This window comes from Ovis canadensis, chromosome 9 (assembly GCF_042477335.2).
Source record: "Ovis canadensis isolate MfBH-ARS-UI-01 breed Bighorn chromosome 9, ARS-UI_OviCan_v2, whole genome shotgun sequence".
In the NCBI taxonomy this organism is placed as follows: Eukaryota; Metazoa; Chordata; class Mammalia; order Artiodactyla; family Bovidae; genus Ovis; species Ovis canadensis.
Window position 1 is genome coordinate 43,381,400 of NC_091253.1, and position 15,436 is coordinate 43,396,835.

General features: G+C 41.0%; 1 protein-coding gene and 1 pseudogene across 3 annotated transcripts in view; one reads left to right on the top strand and one right to left on the bottom strand.

The window, feature by feature from the left end:
- Positions 1-15,436, top strand: part of SNTG1 (syntrophin gamma 1) — a 403,770-nt gene that overhangs the window by 8,179 nt on the left and 380,155 nt on the right. The window lies entirely within an intron of this gene.
- LOC138445847 (alpha- and gamma-adaptin-binding protein p34 pseudogene) lies at positions 6,561-7,282 on the bottom strand (annotated as a pseudogene).

The window sequence follows — 15,436 nt, forward strand, 5'->3', positions numbered from 1 at the left end:
ACTCTGATGCTGGGAGGGGTTGGGGGCAGGAGGAGACGGGGACGACAGAGGATGAGATGGCTCGATGGCAACACTGACTCGATGGATGTGAGTCTGAGTGAATCTGGGAGATGGTGATGGACAGGGTGGCCTGGCGTGCTTCGATTGATATGATCTCAAAGAGTGGGACACGACTGAGCGACTGAACTGAACTGAACTGAGGGCATCTTACCTATGAATCTCACAGCAGGACTGAGGCAAAGATTCTGATTCCTGTTTTGCAAGTGAGACAGTGAGGTCTGTAATGAGTCCATAAATGAGTGTCCATACATTGAGTCAAAATTAAGATTTGTGTCAATATTTCATATTTTCCATACTTTGTAGGTGGTTTGGAAAGAAGAAATATCTTTTGTCCCATTGATTACATGCTTCACTTACTTCGAATTTTGATTATAAGCAAACAAGTGATTGTATTTTACTAACTTTTGCTTTTACTGTCTAAGGAACTGGAAGGGTTTAGATTCTCAAGGATTTGAAAGGTCTTGCAGATTATCTTGATCTTAATCTTATTCAGTGGAGGAGGGAATGGCTACCCACTCTAGTATTCTTGCCTGAAAAAATCCCAGACAGGGAAGCCTGGCAGGCTACAGTTCTTGGGTTTGAAAAGAGTCAGACATGACTGAGCAACTAACACTTTCACTTCCACAATCTTGTACAAATAGGAGGGTTTGTGGATGTTGTACTCGTATGTTGAATGACATATTTTAGAAGCGTTGGTGAGTCAGAAAGGACCAGGGTTGATTCTGCTGCAGCGATTCAGGTTTGAGGTGATGAGAATTTGACCTCCTGAGGTGAAGGTGAGCAGTGAGTCAGTTGAGACTGGATGGTAAGGTGATGGGTGATGGACTGGCACATCGGAAATGAATCAAGCTAGGTCATGTGCTTGGTACCTGCCATGGGCTGGATAAATACAAATGCACTTGGGCATAAAACACCCATTTTTGGAAGGAAAGGTGTAAGACCTGACTTGGGACGTGTCTGCTGAGTGGGGAACAGGTGCAAGGACCACATGGTGGGGAGGAACCTTTGGTTTCAGAAGCAGGTACAACCTGACATGTCCAGCTCAGAGCTGGCAAAATGGAAATGATTGCTGAAGCTGTGGAAATATAGCTTTAGTCTCTCAGTCTTGTCCAATTTTTTGTGACCCTGTGGACTATAGCTCACCAAGCTCCTCTGTCTATGGAATTCTCCAGGCAAGAATGGAGGGGGTTGCCATTCCCTTCTCCAGGAAATCTTCCTCACCCAGGGATCAAACCTGGGTATCCAGCATTGCAGGCATATTCTCCATCGTGTAAGCCACCAGGGCAACCTGAAGATATATTACCAGTTTGAGAAAATGAAAGAAAATGCGAAAGTGAAAGTTGCTCAGTCGTGTCTGCCAGACTCCTCTGTCCATGGGATTCTGCAGGCAAGAATACTGGAGTGGGTTGCCATTCCCTTCTCCAGGGGATCTTCCTGAGCCAGAGATTGAACCCAGGTCTCCCGAATTGCAGGCCAATTCTTTACTGTCTGAGCCACCAAGGAAGCCCAAAATATCATATCTTACATAATAAATCTAAAAGAAACACAGATAATAGTTGGGAAGAGACCTATTTAAAATCTTATTTTTTCCAATAAATTATATATTCATTTAAAGTGATCATGTAAAATATATCAAACATTCAAATAATTACTCATTTTTGTCACTGGAAGATTAACTTTCTTCCACTGGTGATATGTAACCTGTTGTTGATTTTACTTGAAAGGCTGCAATTGATCTTCAATAATAATAAAATGTCTTTTCATTATATAATTTTTATATCTCATTGATATTAGATCTTATGTAAAACTTCCATATTTTGCTAAAAGAAATTTCTGAGGGTAAAAATAAGTGCAGTGTTCTTCAGATCAATCTAAGTGTCCTTAGCGCTTTTTCTCTCTCATGAGCTGAATAACTTCCATGGGAATGACTAGAATTTTCAAGCCAGGCCAGGCAAACAGAAATTTGTTTTTGTCTGATTTTCAAATTCCTTTCTCCAGCCTCTCAGATTCTCCAGATAACTTCCTGACTGTATCTTGGTATAAAAGGAATACATTATCTAGTTTCTGGTGGGCAATTAAGTTTTCTAAGCCAACAGTGTGCCTTTAGCCAGTTACCTTGCAGAACCCTAAAAGGCCTTCAGTAACGTGCAGGAGAGGATGTGCCACCAAACTGTGGGGGGTATCCCCTCATCACTGATGCAGTCAGTGGTTTGGTACATCCACGGGAGCTACTTTGACTCAAGGAGTCACATTTGCATCAACATGGGGGTTGAATCAGTGAGTCTGTGCAAGGCTGGCCCACAGAGGTTAGGAGATATGGACAGGGGAGCAGAGCAATGCGAAGGGGTACCCCTCCCTTGAGAAATGCAGCTATGCTGTCAACTGCTATCTGTGTGGGATCTCTGTGCCATTGTCTGTATACTTGGCAACCATTGGTAAGTCAGCCACTCATGGCTACAAGAAATTATCTGATTATAGATTTGTAAAGACGTGTTCTTTGTGAAGTAATCAGCTACTCTGCAGCTGTGAAATTAAAAGATGCTTGCTCCTTGGAAGGAAAGGTACGACAAACCTAGACAGCGTATTAAAAAGCAGAGACATCATTTTGCTGACAAAGATCTATATAGTCAAAACTGTGGCCTTTCCAGTAGTCATGTATGGATGTGAGAGTTGGACCATTAGGAAAGCTGAGCATGGAAGAATTGATGCTTTCGAACCGCGGTGCTAGAGAAGATTCTTGAGAGTCCCTTGGGCAGCAAAGAGATCAAACCAGTCAATCCTAAAGGAAATCAACCCTGAATATTCATTGGAAGGACTGCTGCTGAAGCTCCAATGCTTTGGCTACCTGATACAAAGAGCCAACAAGGAAAAGACCTTGTTGCTGGGAAAGATTTAGGGCAGGAGGAGAAAAGGGAGACAGAGGATGAGATGGTTAGATAGCATCACCGACACAATGGACAGAAGCTTGAGCATACTCTGGGAGATAGTGAAGGACAGGGAAGCCTGGCGTGCTGCAGTTCATGGTGTCTCAGAGTCGGAAATGACTTAGTGACTGAACGCAACAACTACTGTAGTATTAATGTAGTGACCATGGCTATTTTTGTCCTTGCCTTTTTGACTAATGGAGTAATTACTTTCTGCCAGTTATAAAATTCAATGACCTCAGTGCAGATGAACGGTCAACACAGCTCTGTGGTGAGAACATTTCTGGTGTTTCTTATTAGTTGCAGTGATTCTACTTGGCTGTTTACTCATGTTCTGTCACTGTTCCACCTGAAATATCCTTTGGAAACCTTTGTCCTTGTACCTCTAGGTCATATTCTGGGCAGTATATGCATACAAATTACATACTGTCCTACCCACTAAATCACAGTTGCCTACATTTTTCAGGCAACTGTCAACAGTATTGATGGGTGTTGATACATTGGCCATGCTTATGAATGTATAAAACAGTTTTGAGAAATAAGCAATTCTCTTACATAGAATTCAGTGTGTCTTTTTTTCCAGTGAAAATGAAATTTCTTTAAATCATATCCATACTTAATTTTTCTGAAGTTTTCTGTTTTTGGTTATGTATAAAAGCAGTAAATCATAAAATAATCAGTTAAATGGAGGCTAGAAATAATTTGGGCTTCCCAGGAGGCTCAGATGGTAAAGAACTTGCCTCCCAGTGTGGGAGACCTGGGTTCATTCCCTGGGTTGGGAAGATCCCCTGGAGAAGGAAATGGGTACCCACTCCAGTATTCTTGCCTAGAGAATTCCATGGATAGAGGAACCTGCTAAGTTACAGTCCATGGGGTTGCAAAGAGTTGGACACAACTGAGCATCTGAATAACAGCAACAGAAATCATTTACATTATTTTTACAAGCATATAATTCACCCCACTAGGCTATTTTCTCCTGAGCAGAATTAACCAAACTCCAAATGAAACACACTCTCTTCCTTCCACGTGTGTCTCCAGATTATTTGCATGCGAGCTACACTTCAATATGCTTAGCTTTGCCAAATCACTGAGCTTTTTCAGGCTTATCAAAGATACACATTAAGAGACTGGATGACACACCAGTGGGTAGAAGTCCTGGGCATGAATCTGAGACTATGTTATCAATATACCTATTCTTAATGAACATTGAAGTTGACCACTTGGAACAAAGCCGAAATGTGACCAAAAAAAAAAAAAAAGTGTTTGGCATCTGATGAATTACTCAGCATCTCTTTTCGTAAAGAATAAAAGCTCTCTGGCTCCCAACAAAGAGTTTGTGAGCTGTATGGCAGTGTTTTGAACAAGAAGATCATTTATAAAAGCAGTCTTTATATTTAGGAAATAATTAGGGATGCAGCTGCAGGTTTTAATGACTTTTAATAAAGCCTGTTATAAAGTGAATTAGCAATAAATGCTTAGCAGAATGATACTGAATCAGGACATGATAGAACATTATTAGATCTGTTTATTGGGTTGTTAAGGCAATATATGTTTATGTAATACCAGTGGTTTTGTCATTTTCTAGGATATTTTGAAGGAAAGTTCAAGGTGGGTTGAATTTTAATGAATGGGAGGAGTATATCAACTAGCCCTGATAAACCAGTAAATGTTTTCATTTATAACTAACTGATAAAGTGAAAAATCTGAGAGCTTCTTAAATTTCTGCAATATTTGGAATTATAGAACAATATTTATATTGAAGATACAGTATTCTGATCATTTAAAATATTTGAGTCTTTCATAAAGGAAGTTGAATGCACTTTGTAGAAAATAATACTTTGTTAGAAATAATCTGTGCTCAAAGCTTGTTTGGTTGGCATTGCCAAAATCTAAATTTCAATGTCAAGTGCTCAGAATACTGATGAGTAGATGCATATACAGCTCATAACTCACCAGTTCCTGTATACCCAAGTATTTGCATGCAGAATGATACAGGGTAGATTCCTTTTAAGGATCAAGTGTCATCTCTGACCTCAAGGAGGCCAGAGTCTAATGAGGCAAAGCAAGGGTATCTGAAGTCATGAAGTCCCTGGAAGACAGAGCTGGAGATATAGTCACCGATCAGCAGCTTAGGAAGCTGAACCTCAGAACATTCTGGAAATTTGCAAAAAGGTTCAAATTTGGCTCATGGCTGAATCAACATAGAACCATAAATTATGGTTTAATCAGTGATGATGCTCCGAGGATGGTAAAGGAAGATCAAATACTGTTTATGGCTCCTCCCTGAACTATCCTTCAGAGTAAATGAGCAACCCAGGATGATGAGAAGCTAGGAAAGATGTAAGTCTTACAGTCTCAAGCAGGTGAGACTGAATGTCCATTGGAGACGCTGCTAGCATAGCGATGCTGTATTTGAATAACCACCTTTTAAACTTCTTGTTTATTTTTTAAATAATTACAGACACAAAGGAAATGGCAGAGATAGTTCTTGTGAAGTCTTCCCCCAGCTTCCCCCAGGGGTAAGATCTTAGATCATTATAGTACTGCACCTCGACCAAATATTGATATTGCCACAGTACTGTCAAACAGATTATAAATCTTATTTACAGCTCATTTTTTTTTAATAAATGAATCAGCTTTTAATCACCTGGCTTTGTTAAACCCACAAGATCAACTTCACAGCTTTTTCTAGTCTGTTTTCCCTAACCACATGACCTAATGTATTTTCTGAAACCTTTCGTGTTTTAAGAAAAACATATTCCACCTTTCATTTTGCAACCCCAGAGCTGATTTCCCTAACATTCCCTGTAAATGGCCAGTGTTCAGCCTGGGGGATGCAGCTAAACTACAGTCTCAAAGACCTTCAGGATAGTTTAAAAAAAAAGAAAAAAAAAGATATTAAAGAAGATAGCCTGCAGTGTTCCCTGGAGAGTTTCTTCCTGAATGTTCCACTCACTGAAATATTCCCTCTGGAAACTGGAATATTCCATTCCTTCTGTCACAGGTTCTTCAGTGCTTAGACAGTGTTGCACAGATGGGTCTGAGCCGTGTTTCCATAGGCGGTCTATGGGGTCCATACCCACACCAGGCCAGCAGCAGTTCTCAGCCTGTGTGCCCTGAGCCAGTTGAGAGCCATGGCAGAGTGAAGACTCACGACGTGCACCACGGAGTGCCTAGAAAAGCAAAACTAAGGGTTTCATTTGCTGTATTTCCCACTCTTCCTCTGGAAAGTCTCCCTTCGGTGATCAGTTCCCCTGGAGCTGACCCCTCCAGCCCTGCAAGTGACAGGCACTGAGGCATCTGCTGCCTCGCATTTGCATGCTTTCCCGCCTACCATCTCAGGTAACAAACTCTAAGAAATAAAAGTTTCTCCATAGTAATACTAGTGCAGAAATCTCAGGATGTGATCAGTATCAATGGCCTACATAGGGAATTCCTTTGTTGTTCAGTTGCTCAGTCATGTCTGACTCTTTGCCATCTCATGAACTGGAGCTCACCAGGCTTCCCTGTCCATCACCAACTCCTGGAGCTTGCTCAAACTCATGTCCATCGAGTTGGTGATGCCATCTAACTGTCTCATCCTCGACCACCCCCATCTCCTCCTGCCTTCAGTCTTATGTTAGATGGACCACCTTGATGATCCAAGAGTGTTTCAGTCCTCTCTGCTGCTGGCAGATGGGACTGCTCTGAGTGGCAGGTTTCTGCTGATGCAGTGCAATGATTTGCTCCAGCCAAAGAGCTTAGAATGCTAAAGCCCTGGTTCCTCTCATTCTTCACCACTACCAGCCATTGGCATTCAAGGCTTGAACAATTTGCTTTACTCCTGTAGTTCTTGGAACTCATCCTCCTCAGGCAACTTTTCCAGACTAAGTTCTACCAATTCAAAGCCGTGTTTGACCACTTGAACTTTCGGTCGATTTACACCATTTTCAGGCACTCTGTTGCAAACCAAGATCATCACCTCGGGTAACCACTATTCTGCCAATGGAAGCCAGGAGGAAACACTATCAAGACCAGATTTTTGTGTGCTGTTGAAGTAAACCATAAATGCTTGGACAGACTGCAGTCTCTGTGGTGATGAAAAATTTGTGTGGCCCCACACGCAGATTGATATCTGCTGAATACTGTTTATCATCAATGGTCTAGGGATAAAACCTCATGGTGTCATTGGCAGTCACCTCCACAGTAAGATCTTCTGTTCCAAGAATATGTTGTATTAGCTGGTCTGTGGATAAGGTAGAGGAGCAGCTAGTGATGAGTATGTGGGGAACACCAACAGCCGTAGCTCGTTCATCCATGTTCATCTGAACTCATTTGTGTGTGTGTAGTTCTATATAATATACCTTGTATGTTGATTTGCATCACTACCATCGCAATCAAGACATAGTTCTTTTTAATGTCTGCAATAGAAATTCCTCATCTAACCCTTAACACTGTGACCACTCCCTACTCCAGTGAGATCTACCCAGGTCGCTGCTCAAGTTAGGTATTTATCTCTTTTAATTTCTGAGTAGTATTTCATGGTGCACTTGCACCAGCTTTTTGGCCATGTACTATGTGAAGAGTATTCGGGTTGTTTCCGATTTGGGGCTTCTATGGATGTTACGAACATTCACATAGAAGTAATTTGTTATGTAGTAATATGTAAGCTGAATATATCTATATAAGTTCATTTGAACTCCTAATAGGATATGTTAATAGTATCTCGAAGGCAGGCAGTAAGCAAAGGATTTGAAACAAGTAATACTGTTTAAAAGTCTGGCTTTCCACTGATAATTGATGACAGCTTTGTACTCATTACTTTTGCTTTGTGAGCACTGGTTTCTGATATGTAATAGGTGCTAAGACAATGCAGAATCTTAAACCATTCATTAATGGTCCCACATAATTATTCATTTTTAAAGAAGAGATTTTAGTTAATGTCATGTTTACTTCATTTTGTTAACACAGAATGGATTGTAGACCTAAATGTAAAACACAAAACTATAAAACTCCTACAGGACAACATAGGAGAAAATCCAGGTAATCGTAAGTATGGTGCTGACTTTCTAGATACGTGACCAAAGGCACAATCCATTAGGCAAAATAATCGAGAAGTTGGACTTCTCTAAAACTGAAGACCTCTCCTCTGTGAAAGACAACATCAAGAGACTGTGAAGGCAAGTTGCAGATTGGGAAGACTTATTTTCAAAAGACATATCTGATAAAGGACTCTGATCCAAAATATGTGAAGAACTCTTAAAGCTCAACAATTAACAAAATGATCAACTCAATTAAAAAAATGGCCCAAAGATCTAAACAGAGATATCACCAAGGGTGATATACAATTGTCAAATAAGCATATGAAGAGATGTTCCCCATTTAGGACCAGTCCAGTGCTGTAAAGGTTGAGGGAAGCAAAAATTAGTCTAGATTTGTGGTTAATAAAACTGGCCAAAGAGTTCTGAGACTTTTGAAAGTACAGATTCTAGACCCTACTCCAGGTTTGCTAAATCCTAATCTCGTCTCTGGAACGAAAGAGTGTGTGTACCTGTGTGTGTGCACATGTGCATGTATATGCACGCACCTGCATGTATGTGTACATGTATATGCACGTGCAGTACACACACGGTCAAGCACTCACGTCTATATGTGACATGCATGTATAAGTGCACATGCATGTGCACATAAATGCACACACATGCCTGTATATGTGCATGCCCGTACATGTGTATGTGCTCATGCATGTGCACATGTGTCTGTACATATGTGCTGCAGGCATGTGTACATGTGCAGGTGTGCCTATACACATATGCACACGTGCAAGTGTACAGGTATGTGTGTTCACATACACGTCTGTATATGTGTCCAGGTACATATGTGTGTACACACACATCTGTGCACACATGTATACACATGTGTGTCTCTACATGTGTGCACACACATATGTTCGCATGCAAGTGTGTATCTGTATCACATGTATACATGCATGTGTCTGTCTGTATGTGTATGTATGAGAGAGAAACAGTACTCTGGGGTATTTGAATGTCATCTTCTGAAATGAAATGTCTGGAGAGCATCCTGATAAAATGAGGAACTAGAAGCATTCCCTCAGGGACTCCTCCATATCATTTCCCTTACTAAAGGCACTTGAAGTCATAATTCCTTTCTTGGCGTTGGGCATGGGCAGGTAGAGATGTGCAAGTGGAGATGTTGAGTGACTGGAAGAGTGCGTGCCCATGACGAGGGGAAGCTCGGCCAAGAAGGAATCGTCACAGTAGAGGAGGTGGATCTGTCTGAAGGCGTGCTGGTCCTGTGTTCCTAGTCTGCTGGAGACAGGCCGAGGCATTGAACCAAGGAGCACCCAGCTTGGATGCAATCACTGTGGCCTCTCTGTGGTGCACCTGTCAGGATTCTTTGTTGTCCACCCGCAGCTCTGGCCCAGTGGACTCAAGCTTGCATCCCCACACCTCTGCCAACATAAAACCCAATACTGCAGTGCGCCAGAGCCTGGCAGGCGCCCTCGTTTCTGGTCTTTACAGTTTATGTCCTCATCTCAATTTTCCATTCATTTTTCCTACTGGACCATGAGACATGGTTGTACCATCTCAGGTTTTTAAATACCCTGCTTCAGTTCCCCTGATTTTTCAATGGATATGGATAACAATGAACTTAGGCACTCACAATTTTAAGGAACTAATTGATAATATGAAAAGGAACCCAATGAAAACCAATTAGAGTTGAAATTAAAAATGTCTCTAAACACTGAATAGTATCCTAATCAGAATGGAGTGTATGAACTAAGTTGGCAGTGGCTGATGTTGTTTCTGAAATGCAAGACTCTTGAGGTCAGAGCAATCTAATGAATGTAATTGAAATGCTTCATGCAAGGGTAAGGGCCATTAGCAGGGTTGGCCAAAATCATGTCAACCAAATTGATACTTATTTAAAATAAATTTAAAAATTGATTTAAGCAAAAAGAAGGTTTCCTTTATTTTTATATGTGGCTTTCTTAATTTTTTGCCTTGAAAAATTCAGGTTGCTGAAAGCATCAAAGCTACTTTGGCTATTCATTAGTATGAATTAATTTTACAGTGAACTTAATATTCTTAGAAGAATTATTATGCAACCTGCAATTTTAGAGAATTGTAGAAGTATCATTCATGTTTAGTAATTTAAATATAAATTGCCAGTTGGTTGAAGTGAATTTTTGAGTATCTTGATTGTGGTGATATTAAATACATGCAGCTTGTTGTATGTCAGTCATCCTCACAAAGGCTGTTACAATTAATTTCATCTATTCTTTGTACTTTGGAAAGGTGACTCAGGAAATTTGAGATGATCGATGTGGCTTGTATTACATTCCGGCTGGAGAGTGCTGGCTGAGGAATCCATCTTTCAGGAAATATGGGAATGAAAGGTTCATTAAACATCATCCCTGGGGTCCAGGGAGCTACGTCCAGAAGATGGAAAGTGTAGGAAGAGGGATGGGGCTTTTTCAACAAATAGAAGACTTGAGAAGCCCTGGCTAAAAGCGTTTATGAAACTAGCCACCAAATGCAGGGACATGGTTAGACCTGGATTTCCCATTTCTCTTTAGAGTTGTTCTGCTCTTGGCGACACGGTCATCTTTCCCCCTCCCTCTTTTGTATCACCTCCCCTCTTCTTTCTGGATTCTCTGTTTCTCATCCTCCTTCCAAGTCCACAGCCTGTTTCTCTGCTTCCTTTCATATCCTGCCAAGGATCCATATTTTTTAAAAAAATTGAAGTATAGCTGATTCTCAACGTTGTGTTTGTTTCATGTGTACAGCAAAGTGAATCAACTTTATACATACACATACATCCACTCTTTTTTTTCACTCTGTCCCCATATAGACCATTAATCAGAGCACTGCGTAGAGTTGCCTGTGCTATACAGCAGGTTCTCATTAGTTACCTATTTTATACACACCATCAGTAGTGTGTATATGTGTCAATTCAAATGTCCCAATTCATCCCACACCACTTTATATCCTTGGTGTCCATATGTTTGTTATTTATGTCTGTGTCTTTATTGTTGTTCAGTTGCTAAGTTATGCCCGACTCTTTGTGACCCCATGGACTGCAGCACACCAGGCTCCTCTGTCCTCCATTATCTCCCAGAGTTTGCTCAAACTTATGTCCATACTGGTGTTCTAGATTCCACATGTATGTGTTAATATCTGATATTTGCTCTTCTCTTTCTGGCTTACTTCATTCTGTATGACAGGCTCTAAGTCCACGTCTGTGCAAATCACTGGTCTTACACTCTTGTTTGTATTGATATTTGAATCTGTTTCTCTCCTCCACGGCTGTACCTGCGCCCCCCTCACTGGCCCCCAGACTCCTTCCAAATACATAGGACTTTCAGGTTGATTTTCTCAACCAGAAACCCCACTGTTCCCATGCCCTTGCTTACTACCTGCACTGCTGCTTACAGAGTGACTCCTCAGCCAGATTTGCCAAGCGGTTCACAAGCTGCCCACCTGTCTTTAGTCCCGTGTGTGGTCCTTCCCCAGGGTGTGATCCAGTACCATGGGATCAGCTCAGCACATGTTGAACACTCTGCAGGCCATAGCTCAGTTAACCTGTGTAGGGAAACTGGAAGTCAGGTAGCAACTGTAATCTTCATTTTATGGATGAAGAAACAGGATGCATGTTCATTAGATCAGATTCTCAGGATGCAAACCTGATTCATTGTCATGATTCACATTATATTTGCACCATCTGGCCAGACTTCACATCTAGAGGGCTCCTCCGTCCCTTTCTCCCTTCCTCCCATTATTTTCTTGGATCTCATGGCAGGACTTTAATTAATTATACTACTTGCTATCAGTCAGTGACTCAGCCAGAAGCTGTGATCATTGATAGGTAATTTGAAGGGAGTTTAATAAATGGGTTATTTACAAAGTGTGGGTGGGACTTGGGGAAACAGCAGGCACGTTGAGCATCCTCCTGAGGTGCCCAAAGGGGTAAAGGACTGAGGGCAGGGATCCCACTTGGCCCCAGAGAAGGGACCATATGAAAGAGCCACCTGCCATGACCTGCTTTCTTTAGAAGGCATTTTGCCACCTCAAGGACTCGACTGGCAGAGACTTGAAAACAAACACCCCAGACACTTTTCCCCAGCCCCTCATTTCTTGCTGGCCCCTTCAAGCAGAAACTAGAGGAAGAGAGATATAGTCTATGCAGGTCCACCTCCTGTGGCCAGAAGTGATGAAGAATACAGGTCAAAGAGTTTTTAAAGATGGGAATAGCCCTATAAAATAGGTGACATTTTGTGTGTGTTTTAAATTTATGCTATAATCCTCTTCTCTTTATGAATCACTTTCTCCAGTGTATGCAAAGATTCCATTATGTTGTTTATGTCCTTGTAAAGTTCAGTACTCCTAATGGTAAAGAATCCACCTGTAATGCAGGAGACTCAGGTTTGATCCCCGGGTCAGGAATATCCCCTGGAGGAGGAAATGGCAACCTACTCCAGTATTCTTGCCTGGAAAATTCCATAAACAGTGGAACCTGGTGGGCTGCTGTTCATGGGGTCACCAAGAGTTGGACATAACAGCAATGAACACTTTACACTTCAAGTGCTACATAGCATTCCTACTAGTGAACTACTGCGTTAACATGCCCGTCTACTAGTGGACTACTGTATTACAGCTGCCTATGTACTAGTGAACAAGTGCATTAACCTGTTCACCTACTAGTGAACTGTCTGCCAGTGGACTACAGTGAACTGCTACATCACACCCAGATTGCTTCCAGTGACCAATCTGATTCTGTGGGCAGTCATGGGGTAGAGCCTCTGTCTATGTCTCCTATTGACTTACGGGTTTGCTGGGTCAGAAGGTTTGCACATTTTCAATTACATTACGTACTGTCAGACTATTTTTGTTTGAATTTTTCCTCTCTTCACTTGTGTGTGAGGACTTCCAATTTTGTACATTCTGAACATCCTTTGGCATATGCCAGTCTTTAATTTTGCTCTTCTGTTGGGTGAAAATTAATAAGTTGATATTTAAATTTGTATTTCTATTATTACTAGTAAATTCTAGAATCTTTTCAAATTTTTCAGTCATTAAGATCCCATCTGTAAATTGTCTGTTTATAGGCAGATGCTAATGAGTAGTTTAATTGAATGAAAATGACCTTGGTATTCATCTAATCACAGCCTTTTAAGAGCCCTTTGCCACTGACCACTTAGTAGAGATGCAGTAAATTTTCATTTAATAAAATGCAATGTACCGCATTTTATTTTCTGTACATCTAATTTCTGCCATTTGCCTTTTGAGTTGGCTCAGTAACCATAGGTAACAAGTCATGAAATGACTCTTTTAAGCTGTCAGTCAATAAGCTTTTAAAACACACAGACTGACAACTTATTCTCTGGCTGTTTCCTGTGCCCCCATCCACCCCCAGTTCTCCTAGCCTGCCAAGTGCGTTGGGTTTCGGAGGAAATTCAGAGCACAGGGCCTGTTTGGGGAGACGGCAGCTACTGAGAGGACCTGCTGCATGAGGGCCGTACGGGAGAGATGCAGGCTGCCTCCCCAGACCGTCCTGATCTGACATGTCAGGAGGGAGCCTCCTGAGGCAGTGATCTTGGACTGATACACATATTTTAATGAACTTGAATTGGCTAAACCAGGGACCTTTGATGGACCAATGTTTAATGCACTGTTGGGACCACCCTGGGCATTTAGAGTCTAGAACATTACCTAGATGGAATTCAGCAATAAAATGCCCCTTGGTGGCGTATATCTGAGTGAACATCTATCTTTCTAAGGCAGCTCTTCACCCCATGTTCCTCTGCATTCCAGGAACTATTATTACTGCTTTTCCTGAAGTGGTAAAACTGAAGAACAAGATTACCTTCTAGAGCTAGGAATTATAGACCATCACTCAGGGTAAAAGGTGTGAATGTGGGAGCGTCCCCATCCCACCCCCTTGCCACCTCAGAAGGCTTGAGCCAACGTTGCTATGTGTTTGAGTGACACTATTCTGTCCAACTTGTAGAATTATAATCCTTGCCTCTGTCACCCCATAACCCATGTTTTTCAAATGTCACTGTGAACCCCACATTAACTATGTCTTATTTGGATGAAAATATCTCTATGTTTCTTTCCAAATTACGTTGTATGCTATATTTTCCTATTAAAATTAGTTTTTTCCCTAGACAAACTTTTGCTTCACTCAGTGTAGCACATTTGAATTTTATTTCCATAAATATTTTTAAAGCAATCACATAAGTTTAACTGCTTAGTTTTTGTTATCATATTAATTTAGCTAATGCATTTATTATTAATATTTTTACAAAGTTTTAAAAAATTAAAGCAGGAAAATTTAATTTCACAAGGTCTCTGAAGCATATCAAAAAGTTATAATGTAAATGTAGAGTTAAGAAATTATTAATGGCCTAAAATTTATGTATTATAATTTTTGTGTTTACTGTTTAGTAATTTAAAAAGTGATCTTTCTAAATGTCCCCTCCCAAATTATTTCAGCAATCACTCTATCCACAGTTCATGCATCTCCAGATTCTTGTCTGATTTAACCTAGTGCCAGATCTTTTCAGGGTCCCATTTCTGACACACATTACATTTCACAACTACTTCACTGGGGAAAGAATATCTCCTCAAATGGTTAAACAGCGTATCAGGTTTGACTTTGCAGAGTTCTCTGTGGGCTGTGAGTCTAGAATTCTGTTTTAAGGATTAATGGAATTTAGACTCGTTATTCTATAATCAGTAGACCCTATGTTAGGAAGAAGTAATTGGAGAAAAGACATTTGTGTCAGTTTCATAATATATGTTCATAATTCTTTAATCTGAATATTCACTACTGTTTATTACTGTGTTTGTCACAAAGTTCCCCAATAAAACATTAATTGACATGAAATTTGCTCTCGTGGTGTGATGAATATTCTGAATATATATTTAATAATTATGTATTTAGTGTTCAGCTTAAGATACCATCCATTCAGTTCGTCTTTTGTCTTTGGACTTACAATGATCAGAGCAGTGTCAGAGTTTTGCCAAGTTACTTTGGTGCTGAAATGCACACACATTCCTGGGTAGATAGGTTGATAGGATCTGTGGTTAAGGACTCACATCTGACTGGACGACCCTTCTGAGGAGGCCCTGGCAGGTCAGCGTCACCCCTATGCTCTGTTGGGCACCTGGAGACAATAGAGAAGTTTTATTTTCAGGGGTATGTATTCTGTTATAAGTGAAAGTGAAAGTGAAGTTGCTCAGTCGTGTCTGACTCTTTGCTACCCATGGACTGTAGCCCACCAGGCTCCTCCGTCCATGGGATTCTCCAGGCAAGAATACTGAAGTGGGTTGCCATTTCCTTCTCCAGGGGATTTTCTCGACCCAGGGATCGAACCCAGGTCTCCCGCATTCCAGGCAGACGCTTTAACCTCTGAGCCACCATATTCTGTTACAGGACTGCTCCAA